We start from the raw sequence: 18,469 nt of genomic DNA on the forward strand, positions 1-18,469 counted from the left end.
TTAAAAGTATAATTGTTAAAATTGACCACCTAGTATTTTAAAAGTGTAAAATAAACCCTATACTATATATAACATTAAAAGTCTAACATTATATATATATATATATATATATATATATATATATATATATATATATATATATATATATATATGTATGAGTAAAAGTCAGTCTTACCGTTAGTAGGCCTCATTCACGAAGTTGGTCTATGAGGGGTGTTTAAGGAAATTGCCTATAAAATGGCGATTGAATGGGTATCCACTCTTACCCACCGCACTCTTGACTAGTGGAGGGTCGTTAGCCGAACGGGTAGGATAGGACAGAAACTTTCCATTATAAGTATAATGAAATACAAAAGTAACTAAATGTTTTACAAATTCCTAATCTTAGTTACTTTAAGCATAAGTGAATTGATGCAATTCCATGAAATTACACTTTGTGTCCTTGCGAAGACGTTAGTGCAGCGTGTGTGGTTTACCGGCACACTAAATGGTTCTAAGCAAAGGTAGCAAAGGGTGACTCAATGTTTTTCATAGTTGGGTAGGGCGTGTGTGGTTTACCGGCACATCGAATAGGTGACTGTAACATGTGAGGGCACCATGTAAGTTTGCATGGTTATTCACACCCGCTTTGTGATCCTCGGCATCCCAGTCACAAACTAGAGGGGCATATCGAGATTTAAACATGCTATTGAAATTTTCAATGAATCTCAAAGGATCTAGGAGTTTTCATAGATTTAAAACTTAAATTTCTTTTTCGTTTTTCGTTGGTGGAAATTAGTGAATCGTCATTCACTTACCTTCAAATATTCAGCAACTAGATTACGACATCCCTTTTCTAGGTTGTAGCGTATTGTGTTGGGTCCTAGCCTTAATATCTCATTTGGGTGACTTATTAAGGACTCAATCTATCAACTAATTTGAATTTATTTTTCTCCCGTTTTGTAGATGTCAAAGTACGACAACTATGGTCTTCCCAAATTCCGTGGAACAAGCTTTCCACACGAAGATGATATTCCACGATTCGATCGAGGAACAAGATATCATGCTTCACTTCCTCCACCTCCTCCAATTATTCTCCCTAACCCACAAGATCGAAGAATTGAAAGGTTCAATGTCACTAAATCCCTATTGGAAATGAAACATGAAGATGGTAAACCCGTGTGTGCCCACGTTCTAGGAATGAAATCACACATTGATAGGTTAATAATGTTGGGTGCGTCATTCCCAGATAAGTTGGCTGTGAACTGGGTTCTGCAGTCACTTCCTGAATCATATAATGAGTTCAAAAGAAAGTATTATATGATGGATCATGATGATAACCTCATTGACCTAACTTACATGCTCATTGCTGCTGAATCAGAAATGATTTGGCAAAGCAATGGAACATATTTGTTGGGAAAGTCAACCAACCATGCTTTCAAGGACATTCTAGGAGAACCGACTTGCGTTTGCTGCCAAGAGAAAGGACGTTGGATACAAGCCTGCCCTAAGAGCCTGAAGAGTCCAGAAAATGGGAGAGTCAAAGAGTATGGATGTGCTTCTGGTAAAGTCCACTATCTAACTCTATTAAGTTCCTATTCGTTGATTCTTAATACATAATGTGATGAGATTACATTTGAATGTTTTGTAGGATCAGTGAAAAGAGAGGAAGCTTGATGGAAAAGCAAGATGAGTCTAATCACAAAGAAATGGATCTCGATCGCATGGACTTGAAGATTAGATTTTGAGCTTAGAAAGTTATGATAGAATTGTTAGGAATATTTGACTACATAGTTTTTCTGTTGATTTTGCATTGTAAGGACAAATGTTTTCCGCTGCTTTTATGAATAAAATAAATTTTTGATTTGACTTATTTATTTATTTATTTCCTTGCAATGAAATCGTTATGAAAAAAAATGATGTTTGCATATTTCTACAACGAATGGATAAGATTCTTAATTATGTTAATAGTGGAAATGTCAAGAATTTACCAAATAGGGAGAGTTTCTCATCGCCCAAGTTTCAATTGGACAGAAACTTGGAATCATGCAACTTGGTTGCACGATGAATGAGAAATTTCATATTTGGAAATTAGACAAATTCGTTGACAAAGTGTCAAGTGAGGGACTAGGAGATCGATTACACAAAGTTGTGTGTTGATCAAGTCCACCACAAGGGTAACAAAGATATTCGTCATGATTACTAAAGGATTAGTAAATATGATTATACTTATAAGATTAAGTGTAATTCTGAATTGATTGAAAAAGGATTTAAATCAATAGCAGAACAAATAAAAGAATCAAGTAGGCAGAAAGATAAAAGTTTCTCTATTCTAAGAAGAAGGGAGAGTACCTTTTATACTTTATGATATGTCTTAATGATTAAGAATCATATTTCAATTGATCCTCTGAATAAGTCATAGTACAAGTGTATGTATAAGAAGAGGAATCAAGAATTGAAGAAATGGTTAAATCAAGAAGTCAATCATACTTCATTCCAAAACAAGTCTTAGAGTTAAGATTGTAATATTGAGTGACAAATCTTAAGAAGGTTTATAACATTCATCAAATGTAGAATTTGGAAAAAGGCTTTCCTATTCTCGCACATTTGAAATTGGAAAGTTGTGATGTCTTGGAAAAGACAAAGACCAACTAGGACCAATTTTATGAAATGTTTTGTCTTGATAAAGGCTACACTAACTCTTGAATATTTGTTTGTCAAGAAATGTTTATTGACAAGAGAATCTTATATGTCAAGGAGTCAGTGGGAGTCTTAATGGTCTTGAAAAAGTTTAAGAACTAATCAAGAATAAACCTTATCGATCATCACTAGCACACGAGTTGAGGTTTACAACCTATCGTGTTGACACTATCTTGTTTCTATGTCGTTCCAATTGAGTTAATTATGCATGTGGGTCCTATGAGTTCTCATTTGAACGCATAAAAAAAAGGCAAACACCTTGATCAATGGAAAGTACATTGATAGGAAAGGTGAGCTGCTTAACTACTTGGAAGACATGGTGGGCAGTCGTGTTACCATAAGGCAAGAAATCAAGATTGAAAAGGTTCGGTCCATATGAGTTTGAATTTGTCATAAACTTTGGTTTTAACAAATTCACATGGATAGGAACACATACACCATTAAAATCTAAGTGTCATAAGATTCCCTCCGTCATGAAAATAACTGTGAGGAAATGCTTTCACTAAGGAAGATTTTAAGAAGATAGAGATTGTGAAAATTGTATTCTCGAATTCGATTATGGTTACGGTATCCCTTTCTATAATTCGAATTATGAGATTTGGCAATTAGTCTAAACTGTTTAAGACACACATATAAACTATCTAAGGTAAAGGTGTATAAGTTTAAGAAGCCTTGATAAAAGATTATCAAAGCATTGGGTATTAGAAATATGAACTTAAAGAAATTCAATAGGCATTGTTTTTCTGAAAGTTAAGCTGTTTCTGAATACATGTCAAAGCTAGTGGGAGCATAAGTGTTATGTTTGTAATAATCATCGTGATAGTGGGAGCATAAATGTTATGATTACATGATTATTAAGGCAAGTATCGAAAGTTAGCAATATTAATTATAGAAAACAAGAGTCATACTTTGCAAAGTTGTAAGGGTTGAATAGTTGTTTTGCTATAATTAAGGGAGAGAATATTATGCTTCATTTCAAATCTAAAGGCTTAGGTTGTGGAATGTTAATAAAATTAGTCAAGGATACATAGTGTGTTCTTAAATTTCGATTATGATTATGGCATTCCTCTTCATAATTCGAATTGTGAGAACATAGCACATAAAATATTATGGCAGAAGATTGATAAAGTATCAAATCTTTATGTAATACATTATACGTCGTGTCCCATACGCTTCGGGTATAGGATCGATTGCAAATGCTATAATATTTGACCATTCTAAAATTTTCCAAATGTCTAGCGCATTTAGAGGGAAAAAGACAAGAATCGGTTTGACTAAGATAATTAAACAACTATCAAAGGACAATCCAAAGTTCGCCGAGGATTGGTCGCTTGTGAGTAGTTGGAAGTATGGTATTGGATGAACCATATCGACATTATTATGAATAGATAAGATTCTATTAAGAATGAGTTGTCATATGGAAAATATGGAAATGTTTCCATATTTGGAGTTGGATATTGAGAATCAATGTCTAGATTAGAAACTTTTATGCAAAAGGATGTTCAAAGGAATGTACTTTGAGTGAGAGACATCAAATCTACGGAATTGTCTTGTAACAATCTCCGATAGAGTACTTTGTAATTTCATTGGCAATAGTCATTGTGACTTTAGTGCAGTGACATTACGAAAGGATCATTCATAAAATGTTAGAATCTAACATATTCTATAAGTGGCAAGAATTTGATATTCTTTCACTTATGATAAAGGATTAGGAGTTGTGAAATGAGTATGGTTGGAAATGTGTTCATTTGATCTATTTCACAAAGTAAGAACCATAGGTATACAATGTGTGCATGCTAGGAGCATGGGGCAAGTGTAGTAATAATTCAAGTAAGAAGTTGATTACCTAAAACAACAAATAATGAGTAATCGATATGGTGATAAATAAAAGGTGTTTTATTTATACTCAAAGGTTTGAGGTCATATGGGATTCGTATTATTCTTGTGTTTCACTTTGCATGTTTTGACTTCCTGAATAATTTAATTGGTTTGGAACAGTCAAATTATTCAAACGGGCCACGGTCGTTCATATGTTGGAAGTAGATATGAATGAAGACTATCATGAATTGGTGTGTGGATTGTCTAAAGAGCATTAGACATAAGCAAATGTTTGCTGCAACGTTCATGAGTGCTTATGAATATGATTTGAGCATTGGATTAAACCCACGCTCACTTGGATGAATTCATGGATTTTTATCACGAGTGATTGGTGAGACGATAACATCTTATATTCTTGAAACCGAGATGTGTGAGTTGTATCTTGCAAGTCGGTTGCACATTGATAATATGTAAACGCACCAATAACTTGGTGTTATAAAACATATTGTTATGTGTGATTCGGTAAGTGAGTGCAAGCGAGCATTGAGTCAAAGTTTATCCATTCCTTTTATTTAAAGTAGGATAAAAGCGATATCTGTGGGCCCCTCGATGATTTAGTGATGGCACCTAAGTGCTTGGCTAAGCCGGGACTAAATTGATGTGTTCAATTGTAGTCTGTTCTTAGTCATCATAAATCTGAATTCGGGAAACAGCACATAGACAGAGAGAATGATTTAGATCCATGTCTCAGTCTATACGATATCTAGAATGGAGGAATATATGATCCCTTATCTAAAGGACACGCGTATCTGATAAGATCATAGTTGACAACGGCTTTAGAAAGCTACAATTGCAGATCAGGATCTGAAGTCATACGCAGAATAGTTATTAGACTTATCCAAGTGGGAGACTGTTGGATTAGTGTCTAAGTCCATAACTATTTTGGTATGTACTTGACCCGATGGTGCATGGTCCTTTTGGGTTGCCTTCACCAAAGCAACCTGATAGGATGAATAATGGAGAGAAATGATTAAATATGATTTATTAATATATTATGAGAATAATATATTAAAGGAGAAATCATATTGTTTAATTAATATTAGTCAAGAATTAATAAGAATTAAGTTTGTGGCTAAAAGACATTAATTAAACTTAAGGGACTAGAACTGTCAATTGTATGATAGTTGAATATTGAGCTAATGGACTCCATATTAAAGGGGTGGACGAATTCTATGGGGAAACCCATTAGAAATTGTCCTAGGCCTTTAAGGAAGGAGCCCATGGGTTGCTTAGGGCTTAAACATCCAAATTAGGGTTTCCTTGTTAGATAACCCTAATAGCCTCACTATTTAAAGAACCCTTATGCCCAAAAACGTGGTGAACTAATTGATTAGGGTTTCCACACGTTTTGGGCAGCCTCCTTCCCTTCTCTTCTTCATCCTCTTGCTCTAGGTGTTTGTGAACCATTAGAGGAGTGACATTTGTGACTCTAAGCTTTCTAAAGTCAATACAAGAAGGATTTGAGATTGTTATTGCTACATAACAATCAAGGTATGATCTAAACCATAATTTATATGTTATATTTTTTATCATATGCTAGATCTAGGGTTTATAGTCTTGGATGAATTGCATGTACAATAGAGAAACCTAGATCCAAGCATTAGGGTTTGTATGAGCACATAGGATGTTCTTATGGCTAAAACCCATCATTAACCTCCATGGACTATCCATGGGTTATATTATTGGTTTAGCCCACTTACATAATCATAGATCACTTAGCCCAAACTATAAGTATCATTGATTTACATAATCAATCCCTCCATATTTAATTAGTCTCTTTGGACCACAAAAGTAATTCCAAATTAATTCTTGGACAATACTAATTAAATAACCATATTAATATATTATACTTATAATATATTAATAAATCGTAAATAACCTTATTCTCATAAAACCATCCTATCAAATTGCACTGGTGAAGGCAACCCAAAAGGACCATGCTACTATTGGTTCAAGTACATACTATTTATAGTTATGGTCTTAGACACCAAATCCAATAGTCTTCCACTTGGATAAGTCTAATAACTATGGCTGCCTATGTGACTTCAGGATCCGACTTATCAATTGTAAGCTTCCAAAAGCCATTGTCAACTCTAACCCAGTCAGTGACGCATCCTTTAGATAAGGGACCATATACCCTCTGTTCTCAAGATACCAGTTGGACAAATACATGGAACAATGTCATACTTATTGTCCAGCAGTTTGTTTCCCGATATCCGATTTGTTTGACATAGAATATAACTGAACACATCAATTTAGTTCTGAGCGGGCCCGAAACATAATTCAAAACAAAACCATCGAGGGGCCTTAGATATCGCTTCTAATCATCTTAGGATAAAAGGAACAGATAAACTTCGACATTATATGCTTGTACTAACTATTCATTAAATCATGCATAACGACACGTTTTATAACATCAAGTTACCGCTGCGTTTTTATGCCATCAATGCATGACTAACACATAGTCAACAACTCATATATCTAGGTTTGAAGACATATATATGATATTATCGTCTCACGATCACTCGTGATAAATTCCATGAAGTGATTCAAGTGAGCGCGGGTTGATCCAATACTCAAATCTTATTTCATAAGTACTCATGAATGGTGCAGTAAACCTGTTGCAATGCCTAACTCCTTAGACAATCCTACAAGCCAACTCATGACATTCTTCTTTCATACCTACTTCCAAAGTACGAACGACTGTGGATAGTTTGAGTAAATCTTATTTATTTTGGAAGTCAAAACATGCAAAGTGAAACAATATTAAATAATTGACAGAAGACAATAACTTTAATTATAAATAAAACTCCTTTTACTCATCATCAAATGTCAATTAAAATTTAGCTAGTACTAGTTTCGGTTTCTCTAATCACTAAAATTAATATCATCCTTTAGCCCAATGCCCCTCGCATGCTGCAAGTGCTTAACCCTAGTATGTCCCTTTGTGAGGGGTCTGTTGGGTTGTCCTTTGACGATATCCTATTCACCACGAGGTGCCCTTCTTCTACTTGATGTCTTATGAAGTGGTACTTTCTGTCGATATGTTTGGATCTTCCATGATCTCTCGGTTCCTTGGTTAATGCAACCGCCCCTTCATTATCGAATAACTCCAAGGTCTCCGATGAAATTTTTCAACCGTATCGCCTCCTTTGTTGCTTCGCTTGTTGATATGTACTCTGATTCACACGTTGAATCACCTACAGTCTCCTGCTTGGAACTTTTCCATGCCACTGCTCCTCCATTCAGGGTAGGGGTGAGCAAAAACCGAACCGCAAACCTAAAAACCAAAAAAACCGCATAAACCGAAACCGAAATGAAAACCGCTGGTGCGGTTTTTAGTTTTGCAAAAACCAAAAATACTCGGTGCGGTGCGGTTTCTAGTCTCATAAAAACCGCAAAAAACCGAACCGCACCGCATATATATATATATATATATATATATATATATATATATTAAGTGTTGATATTTGTAAGAACCAAGAACTTATGACAATTAAAATTTCTATAAATGTAAATATCTATCTTATCTATCGGAGGATGACTTTATATTTTTAAGGATACATTCAGTGGTATTTACAATAACATATAATGTTTATGACATTTTTTTAACATTTAAATATGAATAGTACAAGTGATATAGTATCATTTTTAAGAAAACATTAATTGATATTATCTTATGTACTTGTGAAACAAATATTATATTAAATTCGTATTATATTGAAGCATTAGAAACATGTTGAATGAGTGGTTATGTAATTTGATTTCGAACCAAGAGGCGGTGGTATCTGTTTATATCCAATAAAAGATTTGCACTCCTCATCTGAGTCAAAGTAACTCGTTGAGTTACTTGAGTTTTAGTAAAAAGGCAAAACAAAAAAAAAACTAATAAAAACCGCAAAAAAAAACCGAACCGCAAAAAAACCACAATAAAAAACCGCAAAAACTGAATTGCATAAAACCGAACGGTGCGGTTTCTAAATTTCAAAAAACCAAAGTTGCGGTTTTCGGTTTGCTTTTGACCAAAAACCTCACCGAACCGCACCATGCTCACCCCTAATTCAGGGTAAACACCCAGCCCAACTGTGAGAGGAAATTAAATCTGTCGGTCTAAAAGCTCGCATCGCTATACCCTATCACTCTTAAGTCGTCACTCCTACCGAGGGTAAGAACCCAGTCCTTATTCCTCCGTAGGTACTTAAAAATACTCTTAACTACAGTCTAATGAGCTTTACCAGGGTTCCCTTGATATCTACTGACCATGCTCAAAGCAAAGGCCACATCAGGGCGAGTACAAGTCATAGCATACATGATCGAACCAACTGCAGACGCATATGGTATATGACTCATTTATGCTATCTCAGCCTCTGTACTCGGACTCTGAGTCTTACTTAGTTTGGTATTAAGTCCTATTAGTCTTTTACTTCTATTTCTCAATATCCTTATCCCTAGGATATAGGGAGCTTCTCCGAGGTCCTTCATAGAGAAACACTTCCCAAGCCAGGACTTGACCTTATGCAAGGTTGGGATGTCATTTTCTATGAGTAGTATGCCATCCACATACAACACCAGAAACCTAACTATACTCCCACTAGCTTTAACATATACACAAGACTCATCCTTGCTTCTTGAAAATCCGAACTCTTTGACTTTCTCATCGAAACAAAGATTCCATCTGCAAGATGCTTGTTTCAATCCATATATGGATTTCTCAAGCTTACACACTCTATTAGGGTACCCTGCACTGACAAAAACCTCTGGCTGACTCATGCAAACATCCTCGGCCAACTTTCCATTAAGGAAAGCGGTTTTGACATCCATTTGCCATATTTCATAGTCATGAAATGCAGCTATGGCTAGCATAACCCTTATAGATTTAGTCTTCGCTACTGGTGAGAAGGTCTCGTCATAGTCAACTCTCGGAGTTTGAGTAAAGCCCTTCGTGACCAGTCGCTCCTTATATATGTGTACATTCCCATCCATGTCGGTCTTCTTCTAGAAGATCCATTTGCACCCGACTGTCTTACGGCCTGGTACATTATCAACCAAGTTCCAAACTTGATTGTCATACATGGACTGAATCTCGTTGTCTATAGCCTCTTTCCATTTAGCAGACTCGGGGCCTGCCATGGCTTCCTTGTAGTTGTTAGGTTCATCCAAATTTATTAGTGTGCTATCACTGATAAATGTATCACCTTCAGCTGTTATATGAAAGCCATATAACACAGTTGGAACACTAACGCTACTGGAACGCCTCGGAGCTACGGACTTGTTAATTAGTTCAACCGGAGTTTCCTCCTTGGGTTGGGTGCTAGTGTTTGAGTTTCCTTCATCGCTCAACTCTTGAATCTCTTCAAGGTCAATTTGTCTCCCACTGTCCCCTTGGAATATGAGTTCTCTCTCTTGAAATACTCCTTTCCTCGCAACAAAGAAAACATTGACACTCGGTTTATAGAAGATATATCCAAAGGACTTTTGTGGGTAGCCGGTGAAAATACATCGCTCACTCTGAGGTTCGAGCTTGTCGTGAGTTTCTCTTCTCACAAAATCTTCACAACCCCAAACTTTGATATGGTCTAATGTGGGAACCTTCCCTGTCCACATCTCGTGAGGTGTTTTGGAAACCTTTTTGGTAGGGACTAGATTAAGGATATGGGCAACAGGCTTTAGGGCATACCCCCAGACTGAGATTGGTAATGAAGCTCGAATCATCATGGAATGAACCATCTCTAGCAAGGTTGTATTGTGCGTCTCAACCACACCAATAAGCTGTGGTGTCCTAGGTGGCGTCAATTGTGAAACAATTCCACATTCCTTAAGATAGTCAAGGAACTCGATACTAAGATACTGTCCTCCATGATCGGATCGCAATATCTTTATCTTCCTGCCCAATTGATTCTCCACTTCTTGCTTAAACTCTTTGAACCTTTCAAAAATTTCTGAATATGCTTGATTAAGTAGATATAGCCATACCTACTGTAATCATCAGTAAAAGTCACATAGAAGCGGTTAGCATCCCTTGTGGTGGTTCTGAATGGTCCACACACATCGGTGTGTATGAGGTCCAACAAACCTTCACCCCTTTCACAAGTACCAGTGAAGGGTGAGTTGGTCATCATTCCAAGTAAACAAGATTCGCAAGTGTCATCCGAATTTAAGTCGAATGACTCCAAAACTCCATCCTTTTAGAGTTGGGCTATGCGCTTCTTTTTGACATGTCCAAGACGACAATGCCACAAGCATGCCTTGTCCAAACACTAGACGAATCAATGTTCAACACATTATTTCCTAAGTTATCTACAACATTCACAGTTTCATATACACCATTGCAAGGTAATGCTTCAAAATAAAATACACCATTATAATAAGCATAAATTGCACCAACTTCATTATTAAACGAAAAGGTAAAACCTTGTTTGTATAAACTATGAAATGAAATAATATTTCTCGCCATATCGTATGAGTAACAACAATTATTCAAATCTAAATTTAAACCATTTCTAAGCAATAAAGAATAAACTCCAATCTTGGTAACAGGCGACATTTTCCTATTTCCCATGATTAAGTTTATTTTCCCATGCTCCACATCCCCACTTCTTTTTACTCCCTGTAAATCAGAACAAATGTGAAATCCACAACCTGAATCAAGGACCCAAGAATTAGCATGTGATGAGTTATTAGATTGAATAGTGTAAACACCTGCAAAGGAGGGTTTGATCTTCCCATCCTTTATGTCCTGCAAGTACTTGGGGCAGCTTCGTTTCCAGTGCCCTTTTCATGACAATGGAAGCAATCAGTATCCTTCGGATTGGAAGAGGGATTAATAGAACCAACTTTCATCCCACTAGAAGAGGATCCATCAAGGAACTTTTCCTTGCGGATCTTGGATGGAGCTTTCCTCTTCTTTCCCTTTCCATGTCCTATTGCCAGAATAGGGGCAGAAATAGTAGTAGGAGTAGACACAACCGACTTGCCTTTAAGGTTGCTTTCTGCAGTCCATAAAAGGCCTTGAAGCTTGCAAAGAGTGACCTCCTCCTTGATCATATGATAAGTCATACGAAACTAATCATAACAACAAGGTAAATAGTGTAGAATTATATCTATGGCCAACTCTTCATCAAAAATGACATTCAATTTTAGCAAGCGGTCTACATATCTTTGCATCTTCTGCAAGTGGGTCGTGATGGGTTCACCATCCTTCGTTTTGGTTGTGATCATGGAGGCAATGATCTCATACCTTTCCTGCCAAGCAAGTTGATGTTATCTTTCCATCAAATCATGATACATTTCATAGGGATAGTAGTCCTCATAGCACTTCTGTAGCTCAGCAGTCATGGTTGTAATCATAAGACGCGACACCTTTGTCGCATGCCCCTCATGAGTAGTGTGTTCAGCGATTTGTTCAAGAGTAGCAGTGGTGACATCAATCTCCTTTAGCTCTTTATTAAGGACATATTCTTTGTCCTCATAATGAATATCCATTCTAATGTTTCGAATCCAATCATTGAAATTCAAGCCATCAAAAATGACCCTCCCACAAAGGTTCATTGGGGAGAAAGAGCCTGAAGCAATTGATGTGGAAGCATTGTTTAGGGTAGACATCTGAAAAAGAAGAAGAAGAAAGTTTAGATTAGATGAGAATCCATAATATTACACCCAGTATGAAATATTAAGGCTAGGATCCAAAAAAATATTCTACAATTGCGAAGAGGGATGTCGTAATCCAATTACAGAATATTTGAAGGTAGGTAAATGACAATTTACCAATTTCCACCATGAAAACCGAAATAGATTATTAGGTTTTCATTGGTTTGAAATTCCTAGATCTCTGAGATTCATTGAACTTTTCAAAGGCATATTTAAATCTCGATTATGCCCTTCAAGTGTGTGACTAGGATGCCGAGGATCACAAACAAGGTGTGATTAACCATGCAAATTAACATGGTACACCTAATGTTACAAATCACCTAATCAATGTGTCGGTTAACCACACGCACTGCATTGATCTATGATTAACATCAAGCTCCCCTTTGTCACACATTGTCAGTCCCAGATTAGCGTTTCGGTTAACCACACACGCTCCACTAATGACTTAACAAGGTGCAAAGTGTAATTTCATGGATTAGCACCATTTTCACGTTTTTCCTAAAGTAACTAAGATTGGCAATTAAATAAAAGGTTTAGTTACTTTATATTTATCATTATATTTTAATAAGGGAGAATTAGTGTCCTATCCTACCCGTTCGGCTAACGACCCTCCACCAGTCAAGGAAGCGGTGGGTGAGAGTGGACACCCATTAAACCACCATTTTATAGGTAGTAACCTTATACCCCCATTATAGACCAGCTTCGTGAATGAGGCCTACTAACGGTAAGAGCGACTTGTTCTTATACATACATACATACATACATACATACATACATACATACATACATACATACATATATATATATATATATATATATATATATATATACATATATATATATATATATATAGGGAAAAGTTCAATAGAGAACCATAATTATGGGTTCTTCAAGGAACCAATTTTTTTTTTCAATTTCTAGAGTTTATTCTTTATCGAAAAAAAATCTAAAAATATCTAAATTCATATATTAACATTGTGAATGTGAAAAATATTTTTCGGATTCACTGTGTGAATCCGGATTCACGTTGTGAATTTTCGAATATTCACATTGTGAATTTGACGTAAAAAAAAAATCGAATTTTATATCATTTGAAAAAGTATAAAAAGTTATGAATTTCTGTATTTTTAGTTTTTTTTTTTTTTTTTGATAAAAAATAAGTTCTAAAAGTTGAAAAAAGATTGGTTCCTTGGTTAATTATGGTTCTCTATTGAAATCACCCTATATATATATATATATATATATATATATATATATATATATATATATATATATATATATATATATATATATATATATATATATTACTAAACTATAATATTATAAAGTATAAGGGTTGAGTTTTAACTTTTAAATCTCTAGGGTTTGGAATTAAAGTTTCATTTAATGAAACTTTGCGAATTCCAAAACTTGAGGGAAAGTTTTGAAACTGGTCAAAAACCCTTCACATTCATAACCTATGAGTTTAATTTGATTTTAATGATAAGACCTTTCATTTTCCATAACTTGAGGACAAGTTATGGAGGTCATTAAACATCAATTAGATCATATTTCTAACAACTAAATTATCATAAAATTCTTGATCTAACTAAACTCGTATACAAGGCAATTCTATATCAACGATTATAAAACAATTTGGTTTATCATATAAAACAACAACTATTTTAAAACTTTGATAATAACCTTTCAATTGGATAAGGATGATCACTACCATACCATAAAAAACATATTTTTATGATTCAAAACAGTTTGGGGTAATGATCATATCCAATATTGGCCAAAAATCAATGTTTTGAAAACCGGACCGGATATCGAACCGACCGTGTTACCGGTTCGATGGTTCAACTGGTTCAATCGATCCCAAAAACCAGATAAACCGGATATATATATATATATATATATATATATATATATATATATATATATATATATATATATATATATATATGGTTAGGATTAAATATGAACTCCAAATATTGTGTGAATGTGTGACCAAATTATGATCATTGGATTAAAAAAAATTAATGACTATGATTTTAGGGTGCATTGTATTAATGTAGGATAGCAATTACTATATAATTACAAGCAATTTATTCTAAGGTTATTAAAGAGTAATTATGACATTTTATTAAATGATATTAAAGAGAAATAACTATATTTTAGGAAATTAAGTCAAATATATTAACAAAATCCAGAGTATTACTTTTAAAATCAAATCACAGAAAATCACGTATTGAAAATTTTGCAATATTTTTTTACATGATAATCACATAAAACGAAATAGATTTCATTCTTTAAAAATTACTTAGTTTCATAAAATATTTCTTTTTATAATAATTAGACGATTTCACTATTAGTTTTAAAAAATATTATTTTTATACAATGTTTAGAAAGTACAAAATTAAAGAATCAGACGGTTTGATTCTTTAAAAATTAAGAATTTACTTGTATGTTACTTCATTATTTAAGAATCACATTTCATTCTTTAAAATGCATTGACTAATAAATATTTTTGAACTACTGTCATAAAACTAGTGAGATATGTGAAAAAAATTCATTCTTTAAGAACGATCAATTAATACTTTATAACATATTTTTTTTAAATATATGCAAATACAATATTCTTTTACACAGATTCACCAAAACTATAGACCAACTGAAAATTCTTGAAGAATAAGAAAACATTATGTTTACAAATAAAAATATGTTACAATGTGTAACATAATCTTAAAGAATATGCAATAAACTAATATATTCTTTGTATGAATTCTGAAAGAATGAGCATTTGATTCGGCACTATATCTGAGTTTTAGTCACCAACTTTCTTGATACGTATATTAAAGAATTGAATTTAAACTACTTACCAAAATTATAGGAGCGAAGTCAAATGAAATGAGTTACAATAATTATAAGATTATAACTGAAAATGCATTTATTGATTTATATGTTAATTAGTATCATACCTTTTTTAAATGATTGGTCAAAAATTGGTTATACAATCACACAATATATAGTGGTTATATATGAGTCTGTCTCTCTCTCTCTCTCTCTCTCTCTCTCTCTCTATATATATATATATATATATATATATATATATATATATATATATATATATCTACCTATCTAATAATAGAGTAGTTTTACTTTGCCACATGTCAGTTGCTGAAACGATTTGCCACGTGTCAGTTTTTAGTCATCCTTGCGGTTTTTGAATTCTAATCACGTAATATCAACACCATGACAGCCTGGAAGAGAGATATATATACGTAAACGAGAAATCAGCAAACAGACACGCATTGTAACGATGAGAACGAGAAATCAAGGATTGATCAGCGAAAATTTGATTTGATTAGCATTATGAAGGTTATCCTCTCCCAACTTATTGCTAAAAGTCTTTATTCATTGATAAAATTTGAATCCAATAGAAAGAAATCAGGAGTGATAACCAAACTTAATCACCAAATTCTTGGATGTAGATTCAATTTGTCGCATGAACGTGTTTCTCCTTTGCTTGCTCCCAGGTTCAAGTTTTCATCTTCGAGTTTAGGGTTTTCCAATGATGAATTTGAACTGCTTCAACTATTTGTAGAAGCATCAGAGATGAAATAGGTGAGTAGTTCACATTGTGAAACATAGAGATTTTAGTGATAACTGCTCTCAAGATCCCCATATGTTTCTCCTTCGCTTATCTTCTCAGGCGACTTTTTCTTTTTGGGGTTTAGGTTTCATGTTAGAGTTGGTATCTTGATTCCACTTCCCCATCTCCTTTTTCTATCTCATCGAATTCAAGATTTATTCAAGTTCCAAATCAGGATAAACCTGATTGGGTGTTTTCTATTACTTTGATTTTGGATGTGGCTTTATTGAAGTCCATGTAGAAACTGGAAAAAGAAGCTGGAAAGGAGTAAGTTTAGGTGGAGTATAGGACACATAGAAATTTGATCTACCTTTTCTTCATATCTAATGTCCCTGGTTCGTATTTTTGTCTTCCTCTTTTTTCCTCTTTCTGGTACTTTATTTATTTTCCGTTTGCTTTTGGTCTGAGACAATTTTTTGTAACTATGATGTTAACAAAATCGGACTCTTGATTTTCATAGCTCATCCTTTTCTGAAGATAACAAAAAAGCTTTGAGTATTTGCTCTGAGGGAATCATCACGACAACTGCTCAAGTCTTCTAAATAAAATATCTCTATCTTTGTTTCCTGTTTTTTTGGGTAATACGAACTTAGGCCATTTTCATAAATTTTTAATCTAGCGGACTTTGGGATTCCATGCACCACAATTAGGTTAGTCATGAAGATGTTGTTTTCTCTTTTCTACTTGATGAAAAATTGAAGTTTTTGTGTGATCTGATATGGTACTTTATTTGATATGTTGTGTGTGTGATGTGATATGTGTGTATGTCTTGTGGTGTGTTTATTTGTATGTGAAAGAAAAACTTCCATCACATGACATCTATCTCTCAGACTTTCACAATGTTTCCTCCATTACTTCACCGTTATATCCAATAAAAAGCTATTATCTCTGGTTTCACATCTTCAACATTCGTTAAGGTAACTTCTAGCTCCCATGTATGTTATCTTTGGTTTTTGTTTTGTAAAGTTGGATTCTCTAATTTCGTTTCAGTGCATAATGGTCAGATTTTGGTTTTGGTTTGGGGTTTTACGTTAGATCTGAGTTTGTGATCTAAAGGTCAAATATGGATTGTTCTTCCAACAATCACGTGTTTTATTTTTGATGCGATGGTTAGATCTATACTAAATCAGACATACAAAAAGTTAGATTAAATGTTGTGTTGTATGCTGCCATTTCTTTTTATGGCTTAAACAAATATCCAAAATAATGAACTCTGTGTTTTTATGTAGCCTGTGGACAACACATTAATGTTAATGCATTACAGCTAAATGGTGTTCTTGATGACATTTTCTCTGATGCGGGTCCTCTTGCTGAGATTTCTACAAACAGAATCGCCTCACTTTATATATTAGCTCCAACTACTCAATTAAATTACTTTAATTATAATCTTCTATCTCTATATAATTATGTTGTTGTTCTTAATGAAGTTGTGTTGGCTTCATATCCAGAATATCCAATGAATGATACCTTACCTTCTTCAATCAGATGCATGTGTATGTATGGTGCATCTAATTCTTAACAATAGTTATAGAATGGTGGAGAAAAGAAAATATTAGAGAGGAATTGATAAAAGATAGCTGGTGTACAAAAGGATGTGCTCCAAAAGCAGAAAGGTACTTTCATTCTTTTGTTTATTATTAACACATCTTCTGACGATCAATGTATGTATGTTTATTATAACATATCTTCTAATGATCTCTGTATAACTATTTATTGTATTTAGTGCATGATTGGGCTAAATACAATAAATAACAATTTACTTTCATTTTTTTTGTCTAATATAACATAATACTTTCATGTAACTATATCAAGTACCATTTATGTAATTTTAGTTTATTAAGAACTGTTTATGTATTTTTGGTGTAGGAATTAGTGAAACATGGACCATTTATGTAAATTTAGCATAATTACGGGAATATTTATGTGAAGTTACTTCACATTTACTGTAACATGGATCATTTTCTATAAATATTGCAATTTAGTCACCATGTACGTATATTTATTGTAATAGAGACTAATCCTGTAAATTTTTTAAAACATAGAATTTCTATAAATTTTCTAACGTAAGTGTAACAATAAACATTTATGTAATTTAGTTTTATCATCTATCATTTATTAAAAATTACTTTCGAAGATATGGTAAAAGTACATTGGTATTTTCTAAAAATTATCTTTTTTCATAGTATTCTACTTTGTAAAATGGTTTTTTTCGAACCTGGAAGGAGTAGAGAATGTCATGTAATTGAAAAATAGTTAGTAAAGAGAACATTTTATATTCAGTAATCTTGGAATAAATAAATGTTTTTATTGGAATGTTGTATACAAAAAGTATTTGTAATTTTATGACATGTAAGTATGTTTTTGTTATTATCTCTGTCATTTGAAATAATTGAATAATAATTATGAGCTTTTACTATAAAAAATTTATTATTTTTGTAACCGTGGTTCCCACGGGTTATAACCTAGTATATATATATATATATATATATATATATATATATATATATATATATATATATATGTTTGTTATAACGATTCAAGGAGTTATATGTATTTGTGTGTATGTACCGACAATGGTATCAATTGAGTTCAATATGGATTTAGTTTCATTTCTACCTTAAGTGCTTA

The sequence above is a fragment of the Lactuca serriola genome, chromosome 5 (assembly GCF_051521515.1).
Source record: "Lactuca serriola cultivar US96UC23 chromosome 5, Lser_US96UC23_V15, whole genome shotgun sequence".
Taxonomy (NCBI): domain Eukaryota; kingdom Viridiplantae; phylum Streptophyta; class Magnoliopsida; order Asterales; family Asteraceae; genus Lactuca; species Lactuca serriola.